At 46.4% G+C, this 24,352-nt stretch overlaps 1 long non-coding RNA gene across 1 annotated transcript; it reads left to right on the forward strand.

The window, feature by feature from the left end:
• Window positions 1-666: 666 nt before the first annotated feature.
• LOC310895870 lies at window positions 667-22,596 on the forward strand. The gene is made up of 3 exons (XR_014581013.1): window positions 667-8,264; window positions 19,574-19,971; window positions 21,564-22,596. It is a non-coding gene; the product is annotated as an uncharacterized lncRNA (long non-coding RNA).
• Window positions 22,597-24,352: the final 1,756 nt, after the last annotated feature.

Consider the following 24,352-nt stretch of genomic DNA (forward strand, 5'->3'; position numbering starts at 1 on the left):
TGGTGGGCACTGTGGACTACAGCATTTGCTGCAACTGTAAAGGATAGGCTGGATGACCATAGGACCTAGACCATTTCTGTATGATGATATTACTGTAATTGGTGCCAGGATTAAGAAGAAGAGTAGGCCAATTACAGTTGGACTAGCTCTGACGTTGACTCGTTGGACAGTATGTACCTTAGCAAAACCAGAGGCCAACCATAATGCCAGGGACATTTGTTCATCCTTTGCAGATCAGCAGTTCCATGAAAGCTCGTGATGTCCTGGTGCTAGCTGCAGGGCAGGAATTCATAGTGGGGTGTTGTGGTTAGGAGAGCTCATGTAATTTGTCAATATGCAAGGGGTGTACCTGTTGGTGAGAGGAGGTAAGATCTTACCACCTCTATAGGCAGAATTAGTGAGAGATTACTGCAGAAACACACTCGTTTGTGCTGCCTGGACTTTTAAATGAAGTTTGTGAAATCTGGAGAGGGTGCAGAATAAAATGAGCTGAGATGAGAACTGCTGAATCTGCCTCAAAATATGAGTCTGGAGAAGCTCAAATCTTTCATTTATCTAAGACAGATGTCCCTTAAAGTGCAGACACTGGCAAATTCTAGCCCACTGACAGCTGGTGTCCTTTCCCCTGCCTCTTCCATGAAAGCCTCAGAAGTAATCAGTGTCCTGCCCTGCATCCCAGGGCTGTAGGCAGCCAACGCTCTCTCTGCAGCAGCACCTCTCTCATAGAACAACGCTCTTCTGTTGGACAGACAGAACCAAAATGAAACACAGAGGTCCGGAGAGAGAGAAATGCAAATGGAAAGCAAGTTGTAAGCAGATGGTGACAATAAACACAGGGAAGGCTCTGCTCTTTGACACCTTTGAAATAGGTTTTAGTACTTTGAGATATTGGCTAAGCCAGTAGCTTGTGGACAACACTGAAAAAAAATCCCTTTGCTGGTTTTAGTCAACTTCACAGAATCATCTGAAATAACCTTTGCACCCACTGTTACTCACAAACCACGAGTGGAAAACCACTAGTTCAGCAAGAAATACAGGAGACCAAAGAAGAAGACCATGATGCTCTCTTCTGACTTCAAGCCTGTAGTATAATGGAATAGTGCTTACTTTGCCCACCAACAGCATATACAAATATAAATATACTTATACAAATAATCAGAAAAGCATGGCAACAGGATCACAAAGCAATGGTATAATATTTCCCAGAATGACCTCAAAATCATAAATCAGATCTCTGAATTGTCAGCAGCAATCCAGCTAGCAGCCAAATTGCTCCACCATCCAGCATATTTTATTAACCATTATTATTGTGTATTATTTATTTACAGAGTGCTGTACATGTAGATACTGCTTTACAGGTACACAAAAGACCACCCCAAGCAGTTTAATTACATTCAGGCTCATAAATATGATATTCATTGCAGCAGCACTATGGGTTAATGATTGTGGTACTGCTTCAGGTTTCTTGCTTCCTCTTTGATTTTATTGCACTGAAGTCAAACACTTCTTAAACTCTGGACTTCAAGTCAGCCTGTCTGTCTGAGGCAGTATATGGCCACATTGTCTTGGGATCAGAGTGTCTGATGGGCTTGTTTGCTCTAGTAGGATAGCTAAACTCAGGGTTTTGAACCGATATTTTGAACTCAGCAACGGGGCTAGACAATTAGAACAAGCGTGTGGTTACTGGAGGTACTAATGGGATGATATTTCTGCTCTTTGTGCAATCTGATGGAGTTACTGAGTGGCTTTTCTCTCCCAGTACATGACCTCTTCCAATCCCAGTTGCCATGGAGGAAAGACATGGCAAAATCACTCTTAGATAGCAGCAGTTTCTCATCCAGCCAGAGCAAGCCAAGAATATTTCTCAACATGAGCATCAAAGTGCCCTTCTGCAGATGTCTGGAGGAAAGGCAGCTTCTGCCTGTCTGACAAGAAGTCTTTGCATCTCTCAGGGATGTAGGAAAGATCACTGATTCTTTTCTTCCAGGTCTGTTACTCAACACTTAACTATAAGAGAGGATTTTTCTGATCCCAGGCATTGCAAAGAACTTCACGTGCTGGTGGAAATCCATGAGCTCTATTAATTAATGACTTAATTGTTAATTATTTCAGTACTGGAAAGTATGCTAGACCCTCCCAGTCTGCACAGGTACACAGCCCTGCCCTGGGGAGTTACTGGCTCGTTTCTGACGGCGTGGAACAATGTCGTAATGAAGTGGTGAAAATTTGGGGAGAGAAGCTGGGACATCTACTAAGGCTAGGCAAGCCCAGCCTGGCATGGCATAGAGACGAAAAATTAATGCCCTGGACAAGGTGGTGTCTTTGCTTACTTGCTTTTCACAGGAAATATAGCTGAAGGTATCTTGAAGAAGAATGTATAAAAGATGTGGGGCATCGTTTCCTGAGGTATGACAAGTGAAAGAAGCTGGGGAGGAGGTTTTGGGTGGTTAAGACATAAACGTAAAGTTAGAAGATCTCCCTAATTTAGGATTAAATCCCTCCTTGGCCAACATCTTCACTATGATCATGGGTAAATCACATGGGTGACTCCACAGTACCTGAGCTGCCTCAATGGGAACACCAGCATTGCCAAGGGAAGAGTGCCAAGACAAACAGGAGTCGTACTGGGAAGTGCTGGTAGCCCTGGTAGCCAGGGTTGGCAAAAGCTGCAGCAGGCAATGCTCCACGCACGAGCCGTGCCACGACTCGCACACCCAGCCTTTATCTCACACCCCGAAACACAGTTCTCTCCAGTCTCCCCCTGGGCTGAGGAGGCTGCCAAATATTCAAGCCCAGTCGCCCCTGGGAGAACTGGAGAAATGCAAGCAGAGCCTGGAGCCACTACCCAAGAAGTCATCCCAGGCTTTTCTTCTCCATGGGATGACTTGCAGTGGTGGTAGTCAATGCTTTGTCCTCCTGTGGTGCAGCTGATGCCACCCCTGCGCCTGGTCCCCCAGCCGAGGTTGTGCTGGGGCACGGCCCTGCAAACAAGCCCAGCCAGATTCCTGCTGATGAATGCTCCTGCCAGAGCTCTTGTTTTCCCCTGCGTGTCAGGAGATAATGATGGGTTGTAAAAAGCTGGCTGAACTCTACCAAAGCGCTACCAGCACCAGAAGCAGCAGCTCTCCCTGGAGGCACCGTGTCCTCACCCTCAAGGGCCAGGGTTTAATAAGACAGAGGCAAGAGCGTCTCCATCGCAAAGCCAAAGGGATGGGAAAAGAGCCAGGTCTCAGCATGTCCAAATCCCTCGGAGTGGGGAACTTCCTCCAGGCTGGCACCCTACAGAGCCACATCTTTTCAGAAAGCAAAAGGGATGTAGCCTCAAGAACATGGCTCCTGCAGACACTTCACTTTGGTAGCATGAGCAGCATTTGAGAAATCCCACAGGTTTACAAAATTAAGCCTGCACCTAAATTTGTGGAGGAAGAGGTGAGTATTAACAACCTCGCTGCTCAGAGCATGAGCATGTATGTGAGTTCAGTTTTTCAAGGGCCACAGCTGGAAAAAGCTGATGTCAGGCAAGAACTAAGTGATATACATCTTATAGCAAGGCAGGAAACATATCTCTGTGTTCCTGCTAACCTTAGAAAGCAAGTACTTGGATTGCTACACAGAGGATTTGTAGCAACAAGGAGAATGTAATTAAATAACAGGGATGATCTCATTATTGTAATGATGAGGTGTCATTTAATAAGGAGAATCCGGGAGTAGGAGCCGAGAAGTGGAGCCCTAATCCTGTCTCTGGCCCCAGCTCCCTTGGCAGCCTTGGGTAGGTCACATAAGGCCGGCACACTTTCCTCAGTGTGTTTTTATGCAACATGCAGCACCAGGAGACCCTTTGCAGAAGCTCTTGCAACAGAAAGAAAAACAACAGTAACAATAAAAGTTGTTTTGTCCCTCTGCCTTCCTTATAAAAGCTGAGTTAACACAATTTCCCTTTATATAAGGGACAGCAAGGATCTCTGGCAAATGATGCTGATGCAGAGCTCAGAACCAGGAGGGCAGCAAGGGTACTGCTAAGTTCTGCCCTAATCCTCAAGTCCTTCCATAGAAATATAGACTCATAGAATCATTTAGGTTGGAAGAGACCCCTAAGATCAAGTCTAACGGTTAACCTAGCACAGCCAAGTCTATCACTAAACCATGCCCCTAAGTAATTGCAAGCCTCAGTGACTGGTTATCAGGCCCTGCTATTACCTGGGGTAATACAGCCCAGAGAAAACATTTCCCCAAATAAGGTTGTTTATATATATGTGCATGTTTATGTATGTTTATATAACAAGGAAGGTCAAGGTAGTTTCAAAACCACATCACAGAAAAGGTATGAATAGTATATTTTAACTGGGGGCCTGCCATGTATTATGTGGAACAAAATTGTGTTCAATCCAAAGGCTGGATCTCCTGAATCCAGCTTAACTCACCAACCCATCCATCCATCCATCCATCCATCCATCCATCCATCCATCCATCCATCCATCTATCCCATTCAGACCAGCATCCCAGCAGGCTGCACATTTTGGTTTTGTGGCTGGGAGCCATGAAGGGGTGATGCAGACCACATCAGGCAGAGGAGCAGTGGGCTCTGCAGTGCTTTGAGCTGGGCTGCATTAATCTCTGAAATGCTACTTCAGTTTTTTTGTTCTTCATCAATCATCACGTTCAGCAACAGTTACTCATTGTGGCGGTGCCAAGGCTGAGGTGCCAAACAGGGTCTCCTAAACACCCGAAATTTCCTTCCATGACGTCATTTCTGCAAGGCATGCAGAAGAGCTCAGCAGTTCCCATCAGCCGTGGCAGTGTTTCTGGGCCACCCACACAACCTCAGTGCCACCCCACACCCCGGCAGCCCAGTAGTCAGGCTCTCATACTGCTTCTGCCACCATCCCCACCCCGTTCCCGTGCCAAGGGACTTGTTGGAGGGCAGCATCCTCTCCCCCAGGTAAGAACAGAGAAATCTCCCACTGCACAGCATGAGACATCTCTTTTTTTTACCTTGGCATTAGAAAGCTGGAGCATGGAAGGGATTTTTCCCTATAGCCTGACCTGCAAACACTTAGCAAAGTCAACAGCTTTGCTCTCTGATCCCTTCCAGTATTACAGAAAGTTAAGACTACAGCAGCATGTGTAACAGATTTCAGCTCAGTCCCGCAGCCTTATCCCAAAACAAGCCTTTGCTTTTTAATTTTACCATTTGCTTCTGAGCCTTACATGACGCTGCTGTTTCTCTTCTGTTTTTAAAGAAGCCAAACACAGCAGATGAAAACATTGTGCTGCTCTGCCTGCAGCACGCACGGTGCACTTGCAGAGCACTGGGGCACGTCCATGAGAAACTCCCCTCCGTTCAACAAACAGCCCGCAAGACAAAATAAACCACCGGAGCATCCCGTGGTCACCACCACGTTTGGGGAATCCGGGTTTCCAGCAGATGATCTTTTCCGTGGCAGGATTCAAGGCTCCCAGGCTGCCAATTTTGGGGCTTTTTCCATTGCCCAGATCCTGGAATATTTGCACGCAATTTGTTTTAAGAAGCTTTCTAGCCCTTGCATTTGGGGAGAAAAGCTTAAAAGCCATTACATACAAATTTTCTAAACTTTAAGCCAACCTTACAATCTGGAAGAAAGCCAATGACTTATATTTGTATATCCAATATTAAAACATCACTAAAGTAGTTAATCGCTCACATTTGTGTTACCATCCAACAGTGAGTTTAATGAGCTGCTCACAGTCCACAATCCACAGATCGCAACCTTAACGGGTCTTTTCTCCAGCCTTGTGGTGCTACCATAAAATGTCTTAAGGAAAATTGATAACAGCTCTCATCTGCACTACTTAAAGCAAATAAATGTCAGGAGAAGTGAGGACTTTTTGATCTCCTAGGTTCAAAGTCTTGAGCCTAGACTTGGGTCAGGCATAACATAAATAATAGGCATTCAGAATACGGCCCGATGCTGCTAAGTGCTAGGTTAGCCCTAAACGAGGACTTCTGCTGGTCCCAGATCCAACAGCTCCAGGAGAGCCCATGCCTGTTGCCATCTCTGGAGCTCAAACCCTGGGGGCCCTAAGCAAAAAAACTCATGAAACCTGGCTGAGAAACACAAGGTTTCTCTGTGTAGCAGCCCAGGCTGGATTCCCCACTCCTTTCCATGGATGTCTGTAGTGCTTCAGGTAGGTTATATACGAGCTAAACAATGCCTGACTGGTTTGCCATATTTCAGATGACTAATTTCCACCATTTCCCCCCGGCCAAGGGAAAAGCAAAACTTAAACCACCACATTTCTTTGCAAAACTTGTCATGAAAAATTCATCCTGTTTCCCAGCTGAAAATAAAACCACACAAATAAAATTAGTGTTTCTATTATTGTTATTGCTATATGAAACCTAGCTGCTTTCTGATAAGCTCTTTGAAAGGAGGGAAATGTCTAGTTTTCTTTAGGCAGGAGACTGTTCTTAGACTCCCCAGTTATGGGATGATCTGGTAAAAACTGTGGAAGAGAGAACCCATGGAATTTCCCGATGGTTTTATTTTGTTATTTTCCTAAGTGGGAAGTGCAGGAGTCCCAGATTCTCTATTAATCATTTGAGGAACCACAAGAGAAAGAGAAAACATCAACATGAGTTCCTCTTCCCTCACATGCTGGCTTGAAAGTGGTTGTGGTTGGAGAGAGGGGAGTGAAAAACAAGAAAAAATGACACAGCAAGGTGGTTTAATAGAAATCCCAGACCAAGAGCTGGCTCCTGAAGTCTGCTCCAGCAGTGGAGGTGGATGCACAGGCAGACTGTTCCCAATGGTGAAAACAGAGTGTGGGATGTGTTTAACGTTGTCCTATTGGTGGTGAGATAGCCTTGCTGCTCCTCATGGGGCAAGGGGGACCTTGCTCTGGGTGCATGTAGAAGGATGGAGGGGTGGAGGGATGAAGGGCGGAGAGATGGACAGACAGAAGGATGGAGGGATGAAGTAACAGATAGATAGAGGAAGGATGGAGAGGTGTAGAGGGAATATACCCTTGCTCTCAAATCACATCATAACAGGACACCCACATCCCACAGTGTCCTGTGGAACAGATTTCCCTTCCCATCTTCTCTGACCTCAAATTCACATCTCTTCTGCCTTAAAACATTTCCCCTCCCAGATCTTCTCCAGTCGGGATCTCTCCCCTCTGAGCACACACACAGCAGATGCTGCAGCCCCCTTCGCCTCCCTCAGCTCATTTCCCATTTTTTGCAGAATCAGAGAGGCCAAAAAGTGCACTCGGGCAGGAGGGAGAGGAAGACATCGAGGTGGGGGGAAAACAACAAACACGTGGCAGCCTTATGTGTGCACTTCTCTGTGAAATGCCAAACTGCCCTACTCCAAGCACCAGTGGAAATGTCATTAGCACTGGACACTGATGAAGCTGACCTATTGCCTTGGATGAAACAAGCCAGGGAAGCAGGAGGAGTGGCCCACGCTGCCTGTTTGCAGAAGGGACACCCTGTACTGTACCCATGGCTCAGACGGGGCATACTGCACACGTATTTGAAGAGGTCGTGCTTGAGTGACCTACATACTGAGCAAATGTGACGCTGCACTGCTGAATCAATACCTGTCAGGTCACATTACCTGCTATTGATAAACATGGTTGTTAATCCCAACATATTGTATTTGCAGAGGTTCCTGGTCTCCCTGGGGCTGTCTGGGATGAAGTTTTGCTTGGCTGAAACTTCTTTAAAAGAGAGAAGCTCGACAGAGGAAAGACCTTTGTGCACAGGGCCAAATATGAAGTTTGTTGCTGCTACTCTTGAGGTCTCCTTGCTCCCTCAAAGGCAAGTTTTAGGAGATGTGCTAAAATCTGCTTTGCAGGCCACAGGCCCTGATTTAGCCACGTCATACATAAGCAGTTACCTGGGGGCACCATCTGTAAGCATGGCTACCAGGTGCTCTCCTTGTAGCCCACACAAGGAGAGAAACCCCTCTGCAGGAGGCTGAGCCCAGAGCTGTGAGGTGCTGTCTGCAGGGACCTGTCTCCTTCCACAGCCATCGATGGTGCCAGGATGCTCATCTCCTCACAGAGATGCTCCCAGTTAAGCAGGATGGACCCAGACGAAAAGGAACGGTGGCACTGACATGTGGGGAGGAGGAGACAAGGCATGGTGGTCCCAGCCCTGTTCTCGGTGCGAGACGCAGGAGGTCCGATGCTGTGGGCTGTGCTGAGATGCTTCCTCCTGTCCAGGGACTTTCCTTCTGTTCTCGCTTCCCCCATGATCTCCACTTGTCACCCTTCAGGTAGGATTCAGGCTTGCAGCCCCACACTGCAGCCTTGCTGCCCCCAAACCCCTCTCCCCTTCCCTGGCAGGGCCTAGGGTCAACCCTGCAGTTTCAGCATCTGGGCTCCATTGTTCTGTAGCTAAATAAGGTTTCTGCCATGCTAATAAAAACCCCAACGCATGCGATCAGACAGTGACTTGAGGTCCTGACCAGGAGAAGGGTGTATTTGTGTGAATGAGGTGCATTTTCTGCTGTGCCCTTGTAGGCTTCATGGCATGCTGCTGAACGAGCATGTACTGTGTGTGCCTGGTGTTTGCCCTTTAATCTGCAGTCAGGCAGAGCTCTCCCTGACACTAAGGGGAGCTTTGAAGGCTAGGCCTTTATTTTTACCTTTATTTTGTAGCAGAGATGGGTCTTCTTCTCATCTCGATGAGGGAAAGGAAGCAGCCTTTGCAGGTGGGAGACCCGCCGCAGCAGTTGGGGCCCTGGCCAGGTTCCTCTTGCAGCTGGCTTGAAAGAGCCCCCAGCCACCATCTGTTCTCAGGAACAAAACTGTTGTGGTTTTGAAACACACGCACTGACATTAAAAAGGCACACAGAGAAAAATCCCACCCCAACAACTTCATAAAAATAAGCGGCAGCGGCAGCCTTGCTAAACGCGCTGCGGCACTTGGGCTGATTAATATAGTTTGGTCTAATCGGAGTCTGTTGTTTTAGCCCAACAGCCTTGGTTTCGTTTGGGCAATAGCTTTTCATGTAAAATGTGTTCATTACAGGTCTCTCAGAAGTTTGGGAGGTCGATAGACAGTGGCAAAATTTGGGTGATCTTGCAGCTGGTGTGTTTGTGTGTGCAAGAGGCAGCCATGACCTGGAAGGACTCCAGGTGCCTTGTCTGTGTGTCACAAGCCCAGCAGCGTGTCTGCATAAGGGAAGCCAGGTTTCATTTAGATAATAAAGGGCCTGTGCTTTTAGCGCAGGAAGAGCTGGATTTAATCTCCATGGCTGCTGTAAAGTGGCCAACACGTGCGGCTGGGATGCCTCAGATGAACCAGATCTGCTTTCTATAGAGGGGAAGCTGGAGGGGAGTCCTCGCTGACATACCCCATTAAGAACCCCTCTTCCTTGCTGAGCTTTCTGCATGGGGTCCAGAGCTCACGAAGGGTCTGTTAGCTGGGCTATGTATCTATCTAGTGTCCACAAAGCCATCCAGCTGCTGCTTTGGGTGTGAAACACTGCAGATCAGAGAAGCAAAGCCCTCAGCCTGTAGCCCCAGTGGGGGCAAAACCAGCCTGGGGCTGTGCGAGGAGTAACGTGCTCCACCAGCATGCCGGGGCTGGGTGCAGGGAGGGAACTCCAAGCCATCCCTTTAGCTGGCTTTTCTGCTTTGATTTATTTGCTCTGAGTGGCACAGACAGAGAGGGAACAAGGGGCTCTTTGGGCTGCAGAGAAAGCTCAGGTGGGAAAGAAAACCCAGAGGAGGGCAGGATGGGTTTAGGGCAGTTCCAGGGCAGCTCCCTATGTGCATGAGGGGAAAATTAAAGGAAAAAAAATTAAAAATAATAATTAAAAAAAAAAAAAGCTCAAGGGAATCTTCCGAATGACAAAAGCTATTAGAATGATTTCTGTTCCACCATGCAACAACTTTCCCTTCCTCCACATCTCCGAAAGCTTTAAGCAGGCTGTGTGGATGTGCTTGTGTGTGAGAAACATGTTGAGCACTTGCTCTCCGGGGTTTCCCTTTTCTTATTTAAAATGGGCAGAACTCCAGCTGTTAAAGCCTGAACAAACCCTAGAATGTGATACCTGAGTCAGGAGAGAGCCAGGGGAACTCCTGTGTTTGTCCCCCCGGTCCCTGTGGCCATGGGACAGGGCTGTCTGCCCCCCTGAAAGCAGAGGCAGCTCGGGGTGGGCACTGCCAGCCGGTGACACCAACACCCACAGGACACCAAAGGTGATGGGCCAGGTCCAGTGGAGGGGATCAGGAGCTTTCTCTGCAGCTGTGATGGGAAGGCTTGGGGGAAATCAGCCTTTCGTTCCAGCTCTGCATTAAACAATTCCGGTTCTTCATTAAAAATCCTGCCAAGTACATGCTACTGACAGATGAAGAGGTAAAAATGCAGCAGCCAGCTCCTCTTGACCTCTGGAGCAATTCCTGTGCAGTGTTCCTGCTGCAGCTCCGGTTTTGTCTTTACAAGCAGCTCCTTTGTGTTTCAGTTGGGGCTCATCCAGCCCTGGGGCACTTCAGGTCTACGGCTGTGCTTTGCCTCTGAAGACTCTGGGTTAATTTTTATTGTGTCATTTGGGGAAGGAGAGTCCAAAATTGGTGCTGGGGAGAAGAAAAGAGGAGTATAGTTACTCAGGGGTTGTTTTAGCTTGTGCCAGCTTGGGCCTAGAGGGTTTGACCAAATTAAACTGCCCGAGGACTTGTCCTATTGGGTGTCCTAGTGCTCTAGAAATTCTCTTTGTGCCCCGGTTATTCAAGCAAGCACCGATGCCTGGATCTGCTCCTTGCACTGATATTCCCAAGATCTCAAAAGAGCTGACTTCTCCCCAAGGCCTGATCTAATATTGACCAGCTTTTGGCTGAGGACAGGCTGTGTCAGGAGGTCACCTGCAGCCAGACCTCCCTGCGGATGGCCTTTGCTCAGGTCCAGGAGAGCAGCCAAGGCTGTTTGCACACTAAGAGCTGCATTTTGCACCCTGGCTTCAGTGCAGGCTCCAGGCAGTAGCAGGAAGGCATCCAAAGCAGGGAAAGCAGAGCTGCCTACTGGGTCCAGAGAAATATCCACAGAGCACCTACAGAAACTAAAATCCTCACCAAATTCCCCTTGATTATTCCTGGGGTAAAAGTCACCCTAACCTCAAGGCCCAAAGACATCCTGGGATGGTGCTAACCCTAGTGTGAGTCACAGGCAGACCTTAAAACCAGTGGATATTATTCCTGACATCCTCCAGGAAGCCTCAGTGTGATTTTAAATCATATCTGGCTCCTGGATTCATTACTAAAGGATTTTGGGGAAGGGGAGAGGTTTTGTTTGTTGATGATTTTTCCTGAAGTCTTCCACTGACTACAGCCCAAGTGATATCCCAGCAAGGCACCGGACTCCTGCATCTGCAGAAATTGTCCATATGTGCACATTTGCAGGGGGGGTTCTCCTATACCCAGAGATGGATCAGACACCAGCCCAATGTCTCCCTCCATCCCTCTCCATTGCCCCGAGGGAAGCTGAGATCTTTATGCCAGGAACTGGCACGTCACCCCCATCCCCATGCAGGAGAGGAGCCTTGGCTTTGGTGCTTGCCCACCTCATGTTGGGTGGGACCACAACAGGTGTTGTTTATAGTCTTTTCTTTATACTTTCTACATATATACAAGTATAAAGTGTACTTGTCAGTATATACTTTACACTGATATTGCTAATGAGAGGCTGCATGCCACACACTGCTATATACCCTAAGCATTCCCACACTTCACATACATATCTGTTTTCTTAAGGTACATTCAGAGGGAGAGAGAGAGGAAACTTGGTCCAGAGATGGACAAAATCCAGTCAAAACCTGAGAGAAGCCAGGAAAAGCAGTGGGAAATAACGAGCCTGTCCAAGCCTTCCTCTTCCATTGCACCTCTTGCTAACCCTTTCACTTTAAGTGCTGTCTTCATGCCCAGCACAGCGCTTTAAAAAATACTTCTGTACGTTAGGATGAGGGCTCAAAATTTCCTTTGATGGTTACAGGAACAGACAGAGGAGAAAAAGCCTTTTAGAGAAGCTGGGACGGAGCTATCTGGGTTGAGGAGGAGCATGTCCGTGCATCTGTTAGTGCTGGATGAGGCTGTGGAAGTGCCGGCTCAGGTCGGCTGAGGTCACCTCAGCTCAGATCATTGCCTCCAACTCGCAGCTGAGCTCCAGAAGCCAAAGGCACCACTGTCGCTCTCCTGGCAGTGCTCACGAGTGATGTCTCAGTTGGAAGTGGACCTGGGGAGCAAAATTCCATGTGAGCAGTTTTCTGGTGGCTCCCAAACAAAAGGAGAATGCCAGAAACCCCAGGCTGAAGGATGAAGGACACCTCAAGAGCTTTGCCTTGGGCCAGGAACCAAAAGAGGCCTCACCCACTTGGAAGATGTTACCCTAATAATGTGTGGGAAGCCAGAGGCCACTCTATTTTGCCTTCAGAACAACATTTTACTCCACTGGAAGGTAACCTAAGGCTTGGCGTGAGGTCTCTGCTCTGCCCCAGGCCATCTGTGTGGATGCAATGAAGGTATTTAGTTCTGCTGCACTTCCATCTCCCTGTCTACAAATGGGAGAACAGAGACCATGTCCCAGTGCTTTGGGGCTGTCATGAAAATACAAGGGTTAAAAGGCAGGTTGTATTAAAGAGGACTATTCCCCATGCTGTGGGGAAGTGCAAAGATTTTCCCTCCCAGGACATTGATTTTCCCTCCCAGGACATTGCCCAAGTCTGGGCTTTCCAACTGGGGCAACTCAAATTGAGCTGGACCTTGCTCTTTGGAGGGTGTGGGTGGTGGAGACTCAGGCTTCTTTTGGTGGCAGTTCCCCTGCCCAGGGCTGTCTCTCCGAGGTGATGTTTTGAGGTGTTGCTCAGTGGGCAGAGGGGGTGACACCCCCCCAGTTCTTGAGGTGCCTTCTGGACGGAGAGCAGGATTCAGACGAATCCAACATTTTCTCCCTTAGGCATCTCATGGCCGAGGCTGGACAATTTTGTGTCCTGCTGTAAGCAGTCATAGCCAGGTTATACCACCCTAGAACATCTGCTGATCAACCCCAGCCATTGTGGGGTGAAAAAAAAGCAACTCCAAGGCCCTGTTTGCCTCCTGTATTTCCCTTCCTTTCAGATAAATCACTAGGATGCTGTGGATTTCAAACCCCGTAGGCTTCCAGGAATCTTGTTGAGGGGTTTGGAGGCAGAGCTCTCTCTCATTAGCAAGGCTGTTTGCATAAAAATATGAGCATTGTATCCAGTTCCTCAAGCTGGGAGCTGCTCTTGTGAGTATCCAAATGCCCTCAGCTCCCATCAGGGCACTCAGTCTCACTAAAGCTGAGTCCTTCAAGCTCCTTGTGACTCTCTACAGACACTTTGGGTGGGGAAGGGGGAGGCTGGATCCGAAAGAAGTAGCAGGGGCAATTGCAAGAGGCAGGAGATAACGACCCGTGTTGGGAAGCAGCCAAGAAAGCAGAAATAACATATGGAAAAGATTCTTTAAATGCTATGTATGTTGCTGATTCTTAGGAATAATCAGCAACACCTCTTTACATGCTGCATTTTTTAGCACAAATTGAGAGTAAAACATCCTCTCTGCTGAAACAGCAGAGTCCAAATTTCCTTTTCCTCACAGAGAGCTTCCTTTCGTGCTTCAGGTATATTGTGTGACGCTGTCCTGCTTCATTTGCTTGGGATAAATGCCACGATCCCCTTTTCAGCAGTGGGGAAACTGAGGCACAGACAGCTCAACTACCTTGCCCTTGGCCATAGACCTTGTCAGCAGCAGAGCGGAGATGCAGGCTCAGGAGCTACATGTACTGCTGCAGCTTTATTCCTGTGCTGTGTCAGAAAATATTATCTCTCACTCTGATGCATCCAGATTTTCTTGACATAAATTGCTGAAATCGCTGAGAGAGGCATTTATTTCAAAGTTCAGCACATTATACGAAGGGAGAGAGAAGTTGAGTAACTGGAAAAATCAACTTCGAGTTGCATCACCGGGAGCTAGAATGTTTGTTTAGTCCTTTGTGAGATGAAGCAAGCTCCAGTTTGGCCTCATCCAGGCATGATTAGCCAAGAGATAAGGAAAGGTTTCTGGACAGGTCCCTGATACAGAGCAATGACGAACATGGATATATTTTGTAAAGGAGCAGGGAGGAGGGGAAAAAGCAATAATCTCTTCCCCATCTGACCTAGCAGACTGTCATATTGGCCCTAAGACACAGCTTCCAAAATGGCCAGCCCCTCCCAAGAGCCTTGTTGCTCGTTTTCCCGATTCCCACCCTTCCTCACCAAAGGACAAACCCACGATTGCAGTCAGTTATAAATGGAGGGACCTTGCAATAAAAACCCAGCCCAACAAGATCAAAGGCAACTTTTATCTCCCATGTTCTTTGGGGTCCGGCACTCCAGGAGCACAGCTGCTGGCCTGAGCTTGCAGCTGTGTTCTCCCCGATGATAAAATAGCCACGGCTTTGAGATCCTCCATGTCAGGTTAATCCAAAGACACTCACCTCCTTCCCTCTGTGTTAGGTTAAGCCCAAGACACTCAACTCCTTCCTACCCTTTCCGCAACTCAAGCAAAGCTGTTGACTAAGCCCTGTCTCCTACCCAGCACAGGGTGACTCAGGAGAGCAAAATATAAGGAAAAGCATCAGGAATGGTGATTTTTGCCTGCTGTCCCACAGTGACAGCTGACCTTGCTGGTATTTCTGACTTCATTTCTTTTCAAATCCCTCATTGTGCCACCCAACGCATTCTGCACCAGCCAGGGCAAATCTTTGTTGGCCTTTAAATCTCTTTTGGCCTTTAAAGACCTGCCGTGTAAATGGCAGGGTGGAAAATGTGCTGTGAGGTCTGGGGTTTTAGGGGATTTTCTTTTGTTGTTCTCTAAGAATTTAGCTTCTGAGCCACGCCGTATCAAGCTCAAGCCTTGCTCAGCTTTGCCAAAGAGAGATCTCATCCCGATGCATTTACAGGTGCAAGGCCTGAGCTCCCTTGGTCAAAAATCTGCAGGGCTGGGACTTAAATTTAAAATAAAATAAAAAAAATAAATAAATAGTTAAAAAAAAAGACTTACTAACTCTCATCTCTGGGTATAAAATCCAGAAAGGACAGAATTTTGGCTCTCACAGGTGAGAAGTGCTGTTTGGGATTATTCATTCTCTTTGAGCCTGCAGCCTTGGATATGGAAAATTGGTGGACTTGGCAGTGCTGCTGAAACCAAGCCCAGGAACAGGAGTCCTGAAAAGTAATTAAACACCAAGTGGTCCTGGGCACGGCTACCAGAGGCTGGTTTCCTCTGGACACCAGTTTTTGGATTTCAGGGTGGCTGTATAGTGAAACTGCTACCAGATGCACCACAGCCCTGGAGTAGCAAGGGGGCTTTAATTTGTGCCAAAAGCAGTAACTGGAAATTCTCCCTTGTAGGTATGCCGTTAGGGAACTCACGTGAAGAAGGGGCTTGGAAGATGCAAAGCAGAAAGACTTTTGGGTTTTGGCTGTGGTGTAAGCAAAGCCAACAGGTTTATTTTGCTCATTTTCCCAGCACTTGTTAAAAAGTGTGCAGCTCAGGTGGGGAAGGGAAATGTCGTGCTTTCACAGAAAAATGGTTGCACTGACTTCCTCCTCCTTCCTTGAACCACTGATGCTTCTCAGCATCCTAGACAGGGCAGAACTTTGGTCACAGGTGGCTTTGGTCACTGCTCTCTGCAAAAAAAAAGGACTTCATGGACTGATGAGAGCTGACATGATTTGCAGGTTGTTCCCTCTTAGGTACAGGTGCTTTTTTCTCCTGCAGCATTTTGCACAGTGGTTGTCCATGAAGGGGCTAAGCTTTATTAGCCTCACCCAAAAAAATAATAAATAAATAAATAAAATGCAAATACAAAGAACAATAAACATTTTGGTGAACCTTCGCTTGTTCTGGGCTTGCTGATGAGGCTGGCATGGCCTTAGCTGTGCCATCACTCGCTGCCTAAGGGAAGGCTGCATGGATGCAGATTGAAATCACAGCTTCTCACTGGCTCTGCTTGCAGGAGCTTTGCCTCTGCCTTAGCTCCTGGAACAGGTGGGGTGTTTCCAGGTTTTGCTTGGTCCCAAAACTCACCTTCCAGGTGAAAGGAAGGGCTCTAACTGCTGCCTTATTTCTACATTAGCTAATTAATTAATCAGTCAGCTAAACACAAATATTAAACGCTGCTTCCCACGCAGTGAGGGGAAAAAAACCGCTGTGAATAGAGATTGTTCGGTCAGGACAAAGGATTTTGTATGAAAAAGAAGCTGCATGTGTGATTTGTTTCTCCTCCTGACCTTGGGAGACCTTTACCTACATTTCTTTCTCAGACCCGAATTAGTACCATAATAACACAGGGCTGGAAAATTATACTTAAACCTCCCAGCTATTTCTGGGTTACAGAGGCTCTTTCTTTTTTTCAGTCTAACCTAGTTTTCCAGTGGAACCTTCCCAGCCTCTACAAAGAGACATCCCAGTTTTCTTCCCTATATAATTATATAAAGCCTGGCTTATATTCGTGCCCTTTCGCTCAGTCGCCTTTAATGTCAGCAAGGGATGCTGCTCCCTTCGGAGAGGTAAAGAGCAGGAAGAAAGATTGGCTCTTCACCCCTGCTTCTGCCTTGAAAAATGGGCTGGATAAAAGTCACCACCATGGTCTGTGAAGGCACTTATTAGTGTGTGGTTGGTTGCAATTCACTCCGCAAAGTCAAACCATGTCCCACCACCATGAGGGCTGGTGACTGTAAATGTGGAGGAGCCATCATTGCTCCATGGGATGGGGTGAAGACCTGGAGAAAGTCCTTGAGAGAGGGAAAGGCATGTTTATGGCACAGGATGGGCTTTTATCTCCATGGCACAGACAGTGATGGGGCTGACAAGTACGATCAAAAAACTCAGCAAGGTTGTTGTGATATGTTTCCTGTATGTGAGTGTGATTAGCTCCAAAAAAAGAGGGTGCTTGCATTGCTATTTCTCATGGAGCAGAGAGCAAACCCAGGAGGTTCAAGACTGAGGTCCTCTAAGAAATGTTCAGACCTGCAGGTCTTAAATCCTTCAATTCCTTTTCATTTTCAGTTCCTGAATTCAGGTTCATTTCCTTTTTCATTTTGTAGGTGCTGCCAAATATATATTTTTTAATTATTTTATTTTTTTAATTATTTTTGGTTTAGTTTAGGTTTTAGTTTTGGTTTTTTTTGTTTGTTTGTTTGTTTTGTTTGGTTGATTGGTTGGCTGGTGGTTTTTTTGTTTCTTTTTGTTTTTCCCAGGGAAATGGAGGGAAACACAAGCTGGGGGCTATGCACGCACTGTAACAACATATTAACCCAGCCCAGCAAGATTTGCATTTTCTGGACACAGAGAAACTTCTCCAAGGGAGAAATCCCAGGGGAGGGATCGGGCATCTGCAGACCTCAACATCAGTCACTTCCAGCTTTGGCCCATTTCCTCCACAATGCCGGTGTCAGGAGAAAAGTAGATTCAAACCACTGGCTTTTCCAGCCTCAGCCAGATATCTGTGCTTTTGCAAGGGGCTTTGAGTCAGGCCGTACTTAGCCACATCAGCAAAACACCCTGAAGTCTGACAGGAGTGGCACCTTGTGTGACCGGGAAATACCCACAGATGACTAAGAAAATCTGCCTGCCCCCCCTGCCTCGCCTGTGCCTCCCGTGAGATGGCAAGCGGCAGGAAATCCTGAGCTCCTCATCAGGCAGCTGGGAGGAGATGGGCGCATTTGCAAGGACAAGGTGGCATTTTTTTTGTTTTGTTTTGTTTCCGCCAGGCTTTTGTTGACCCATCTCGAGCTCAAGGAGCACCACAAGGCCAGCACAGGGTGGTGGCAGCAAGGGGAGCAGGGTCTCTTTGCATCTTAGCCATGGGGAAAGGAAGGTTTGTCTGGCTCCACGGTCTCCTGAGTCATTTTGTTCCAGTGTCATCGGAGACAATAAAGCAGGACCCAAACCACAGCACCAGTGCTGAGCCCGGTGCACTCACCAGAAACACCGGGCTCTGCTAACCCTTGGCTGGTGGCCCAGCTACCCTCAGGCTAAACAGCCCTTTTCTAGCTTCCTACTGGCAGCCCCCAAAAACTAAGAAACCGTTAGTTAAAATAGAGAGAAAATAGCTCAAACTAGCTGTTTTTCAGAAAGAAAAAGAAAAGAAAAGAAAAGAAAAGAAAAGAAAAGAAAAGAAAAGAAAAGAAAAGAAAAGAAAAGAAAAGAAAAGAAAAGAAAAGAAAAGAAAAGAAAAGAAAAGAAAAGAAAAGAAAAGAAAAGAAAAGAAAAGAAAAGAAAAGAAAAGAAAAGAAAAGAAAAGAAAAGAAAAGAAAAGAAAAGAAAAGAAAAGAAAAGAAAAGAAAAGAAAAGAAAAGAAAAGAAAAGAAAAGAAAAGAAAAGAAAAGAAAAGAAAAGAAAAGAAAAGAAAAGAAAAGAAAAGAAAAGAAAAGAAAAGAAAAGAAAAGAAAAGAAAAGAAAAGAAAAGAAAAGAAAAGAAAAGAAAAGAAAAGAAAAGAAAAGAAAAGAAAAGAAAAGAAAAGAAAAGAAAAGAAAAGAAAAGAAAAGAAAAGAAAAGAAAAAAGAGAAAAAAGAGAAAAAAAAGAGAAGAAAAAAGAGAAAAAAGAGAAAAAAGAGAAAAAAGAGACAAAAGAGAAAAGAAAGGAAGAAAGGAAGAAAAAGAAAGAAAGAGAAAAAAGAAAGAGAAAGAAAGACAGAAAGAAAGACAAAGAAAGAAAGAAAGAAAGAAGAAAGAAAGAGAAAGAAAGAAAGAAAGAAAGAAAGAAAGAAAGAAAGAAAGAAAGAAAGAAAGAAAGAAAGAAAGAAAGAAAGAAAGAAAGAAAGAAAGAAAGAAAGAAAGAAAGAAAGAAAGAAAGGAAAGAAAGAAAGAAAGAAAGAAAAAGAAAGAAAGAGAAAGAAAGAAAGAAAGAAAGATGGTATTGCATGTTATTTTGGAAATGCAGCCCAGCTTCTGGTTGTTGTGGAGCTTGACTTGCACGGGAAGCCAGATTTGGTCCCAGCCCACCTGAGATATTGAGTGGAAAATGTGAGGTCTGCTAAGGATGGAGGGGATGGGTGAGGAACACCCTTTCCTGGAAGGGGGCCCACCATACTATTTTGGACCATTTTGCTACATTGCACAGTTCCCTCTACAGGTCACAGCATGAAACTCTGGGCACCCCAGGGGTGACTGATGCGGTGGGAAAGAAATGCAAATAAAGGCAATAAAAAGCTGGTGGCTGTCTGAGGAAGGGGCTTTGATTCTGGCTGGGAGCAGGTTTGCTCAGCTGGTGTTTTACTTTCAGGGTGACTTGGAGAAATCCCTACAGCTGTTTTAGTTTTGGCTTGAGGATTGTAATATCCCTGGTTTTTATAGAGCAGACTGGATGCTGCCCAGGGCATGGTGATCGTTCATTAAATGTAGCAATCAATGGAGGCTCTTTTACCTCAGGTACTACCATAACCCAGAGAATCGTTATTATAATTATTGGTAATAATAATAATAGGAATCTTCTCTGAGGCTTTTGGCCCTCACTGTGGGACAATTAATGGGTGGCAATCAGTTAAATCCCTTTGCACACATTTCATTTCCCTCCTGCAGGCAGACTCACACTTTCGCGAGGAATTTGAAGGATGCACCAGCAAAAGACCTGAGAAAACACAACACATCGCAGAGGTGTGAATCTTTCCACCCGGTGCTTGGTGGGGCGCTTGTGTTGCCACGTTCCCAGCCAACCCAAGCTTCGGTGAAGGCTGTAAGCTTGACTGATGACAGCAGCTGGCAAATTTCAGCCCACCCAAGAAACGGAGGTGCCTTTGCAAGCAGAGAGGTCAACCTGAGGCAGACATCTGGTTCTCCGTGGCCATCTAATTCTCCTTGGCCCCACTGAAAATCCCAGCTTTGGCGGGCAACAAAGAGCTGAGGACACTTGCAGAACCATCTTCCACCAAACCTTATTGTGGATGAGTAAAGAAGGTTGTGTTTCCTCTGACACAAAGGTATATATTGCATTTTCAGATTGGGCCACTTGTTTATCAGACTTAATCAACGCAGAGCACGCAGTCAAATATTTGCATGTGCTTTATTTCCAGCCATGCTTTAACACCAGGGAGCTGCTTCCTTCAACCCAGTGCTCAGTATCCTTCAGTGGAGCTCACCTTCACTGAAGAGCACACAGTTCTCTGGGGGGGACAAGTCCTCTCCTACAGCTCTGAGGGTCTTTAACATGGTTGGAAATGGATTCTTCCTCTCCCCACTGAACAATGGAAAATTAGGTTTAATTATGCTTTGGTTGAAAACAGGCAGAAATTAAAAGCAATTTGAATAAATAAATAAATAAATAAATAAATAAATAAATAATTCCAACATCAGACAACAGGAACTGGTTGCCCTACAGTATGAAGTATCTGGTTTCCCAACTGTTTTGGCAAGTGAATGGTCACTTAGTCAAAGAAGTAATCATCCCTTGAAAAAGAAGTTCAGTGAAAATTTCTGTCCTGCTCCTTCCACCAATCTGCCCCACCAGCTTTATGACCTGGGTGGCTTCCTAGAGTGATGGGGTCTGGACATTGATTTCCACAGGCAAATACCCTATCACTAGGGTGACAGGTAGGGGATGCTTTGGGCAAAGTATAAGAGTACGTATCAAGTGGCTCATCCATTGAGTTGTCTTCCAACGATCCCCAGTTTAGAGATGTCCTATGCTGGGTCGATGTCCACACCAGTATGTTCCAGGTCAGTCGTTTTCCTTGTGTGCAAAACACAGCCTGCTCCTTATCTGCACTTTGCTAAACCGCCTCCAGTCGTAAAACACTGGCAGCAACCCGCCGAGCGCTTGTGGCCGTGTCTGGAGCCAGCTTTCCTACTACAAAAGCTTTGTCTTTCTGCAGAGATGACCACAGTCTGTTTGGAGAAGTGCTATGAATTTATACCACAAATAATTATAGTGATACTATAGCTTTGAAAAGAAATCCATGAAGTGTATTTTGCGATGACATTTCTTTGATTATTCTTAATTGCATTTGACTCACCAATGCAGACTCCAAATTAATGAGCTCTTACAGTACCACAGAGCCTGGATTATAAACTGAGGCAGCAACCAGAAGAGTCATGATAATGAGCCACACGACGGGGACGGTTTTCCCTCTCGGCTCTCCCTTTTCTTCCCACCTCCCTCCTGACTTGCAGCCGGAGCAGGGCTGTCTGCCCTCCTTGCTGTGATGGATTTCAATTCCCTGGACCATCCTCACTGTTTGCTTTCAAAAGCCTAATGTTTTAGAGGAATTACTACAGAGGAAACCAGGCTGGCTCCCACTTGCAGCCTCCTGCTTTGCACTTTGATGGCATGCCTTTTTTTAGCAGGGATCATGTGTTTGCATTAACCCTGGCAAGCTGCATCCCTTGTCTGGAATGGGACATAAGCAATTAAACACAATCAATAATTCCTACCCTAAACTTTAAAGCATGCTTTATTCTTGCAGTGCAGGACAGCACAATATACACCGACAATCCCTCACAGCTGTTGCACACACAGCTTTTCTTCTTTTTTTTTTAAAAAACTTTTTTTTTTCTCCCCTGTTAAAATCTGCAGCTGGACAACACCCTGTGTTTGTTGAGCATGGAGCTGAGTCACGGGAAGGTGGCGGGTGCTGCTTGCAACCCAGAAGCAGCCAAGCCCTGCACTTCTCACCACTGCTGGGAGCACCAGCTGGCGATGTAGGTACAGAAAGGTACATTTATTGCAAGTTTTATATGTATATTTTTTTCCTTTCTGGATCTCAATGACAAAGAGGGTTCAGTGTCACCTTTCAGAGGTGAGCCCTCTTGGGAAGTGGAGCTGAAGAAACTCGTGTGTCCCCTGAGGACCTCTGGGATGGTGTCTTCATTCGCCCTGTGCACCTGGGAAACCCTTTTTGCTCTAGACCGGGCAGCACCTCGCAGGGGTCTGGTTTGCAGCTGGTGGTCTGGCATGCAAAGGGCATGAAATAGCCAATGCCTGGAGCCCTCTTTCCAATGGCTTTCTCTAGAAGATAGCCTGGCTGCCAGGATCCTCATTAGGCTGTCTTTCAGATGAGCTGGACAGCCTGGTGCTCCAAGTTCCAAATCTCTGCCTCATTTGAAGGAAAACTGGAGTTGTATCATGTGCAAAGGGAAGTGCCACAGCCTTGGTTTTCTTTATTGTCTGAACCCTGTAAACAGGTTCCAGACAAAAATAATTATTTGTAAGTCACGTTCCTCTATCTCAGAGGAACCATTTCTGTTCTGCAACCTTTTGCTGATGCGGCAAAATAAGAAAAACAGCCTGAAGGGGAGCGGCAAACATCCCAGGCTCCTCTTCCTAACCCAGAGAAAGCTCACAGTGAGAACAGCTGCTAAGCAGAAGTCTCTCTGAACAAGAGTGGTTTAAATTAGTAGGATTCTGGCTAATTAAAAGACTATAAAGACATAATTAAAAGAGCTGAGACCAAGCTATATTAAATTAGTCCACCAGCCGCCTTCCGAGCCACTGCAGGAGGGTGCAGGGTTCTGTCTGCACCTTTCGAGTCCAAAGCACCCCCGTGCCCTGAACGTGGGGAGTGGGGTGGATGTGCAGGGGAGGGCAGGGAAGGGGCAGGCAGGGTGAGGATGGCCCCAAAGCAATGCACCCTGGCCTCTTTTCCCAGCAAGATGCAATCCAGAGCAGTGGTTTGCTGCCCAGGATATTTTTTTCCCTCTCACATCGCTGTTCCCCTCGTGTTCCCACAGGGACCAAGGCATGGTGGTGGTGGGGGGGGGGGGGGGAATCCTCAATTAGAGCAACCTGGCTGCTCTCAAACGAGCTCTGAGATGCTGCCAGCCCAGGGGAACTGGTGTAAAGATCTGTGATGTCTTGGGGATGGCTGGGAAAGCAGCAGGGGCCCAGAGAGGGATCTGGGGAGTGCAGACAAAGGGGACCCTGGGGTGAGAGAGAGGACAAAGAGAGGTGGGGGGGAGGGAAGAGGGAGAAAGTGAGAGAAAGGAAGAGAAAGAAGGGGAGGAAAGAAAGAGAGGAAGAGAAAAAAGGGAAGAGAGAAAGAGGAAAAGAGAAGGAAAAGGGAAAGGGAAAGGGAAAAGGGAAAGGGAAAGGGAAAAAATGAAAAAGGAAGAGGAAGAGAGAAAAAATAAAGAAAAGGGAAGAGAAAGAGAGAGGAGGAAAGAGAAAGAGAGGGTGAAAAAGAAGGAAAGGAAGGAAGTAAAGTAAATATGTATACATAGAGAGAGGAGGGAAAAGATGAAAGAACAAAGGGGACATTAATGTTTTCCCCTCTAGATACAGCGATGCTGTCCCTCCGTTCCAGCACTTTCCCTGACTGCCCCACTGGGCTCACAAAGAGCCCCAGGTGCACAGGAACCCTTTGGGCCAAGGAACTTTTGCTGCGGTCAACAAAATCTCCCTACATGCAGAGAAAGGGTGAGCGCAGGCAGCCCAGCACCTGCAAAAGACTTGGTCTGGCCACCAGCTTCCCTGCACCCAGATGAGGACAATGTGCAAGACACAAAAATGATAAAAATCCTTTTAAATGGCAAAGAATATTATTGCGTGATGGCAAGTGAGTGCAGAGCTGACTTACAGCTCCTGCTCACAGCTGCTGAAGAGGCTCTCCATAGCTGCAGCTGCTCAGCCTCCCAGTTTCGCCGGCCAGTGGCAGTTTCAAAACTTCAAAATGTTTCCTTTATTCATGCCGTGAAAGCCAAAAGTTGGGATATTTTCTGTGAATCTAGAATTTCAAAAATGCTGCTGGGAGATGAAAGAAGTGCTTTTGATTTGGGGCACTGCTTGGAAAAATCCCATTTAGAAATCCAGAAGCGAAATATATTGTGAAGTTAAAAGCTGAAAAATCAAAAGCATTTCCTAGAAGAAAAAAAAAAAATAGTTTGAACCAGACTGTTTAGAGTTTGGGGGATGCTGCATTCAGGAAAAATAAAAAATAAAAAATCACTCCATATAAGCTTGGCAGTTTTGCTTTAGTAAATTAAAAAAAAAAAAAATAGTTGGGGAAGGTATGTCCAGAAACCAGACTAGCCAAGAAAAGGACCATCTTGTCTCACGTCTCTCTGTCTCCCTGCTGAAGGCTTAAAGAAAGACTGCACAAGCCCATGTGATGGGGATGTTATATACCTTTGTGCCCCAGACAGCAAAACTGGGATGACCCTGGCATGAGCACATCCTGCAGCAGGATGGATGCTCCTCAGCCTCCTCTGCTGCACGGTGCACTTATTAAGAGAAATGATTGTTTTTAAGGAGAAAAGCTTCCTCCTTCCACAGCACACTATAAAAGTGAATGATCAGTAATTTAGATGCTGTTGTGGCTATAAACCATTGCTCTATATGTCATGATAGTACCGGCACTGACAAGGAGA

Source organism: Anser anser (genome assembly GCF_964211835.1).
Source record: "Anser anser genome assembly, chromosome: 2".
Taxonomy (NCBI): Eukaryota; Metazoa; Chordata; class Aves; order Anseriformes; family Anatidae; genus Anser; species Anser anser.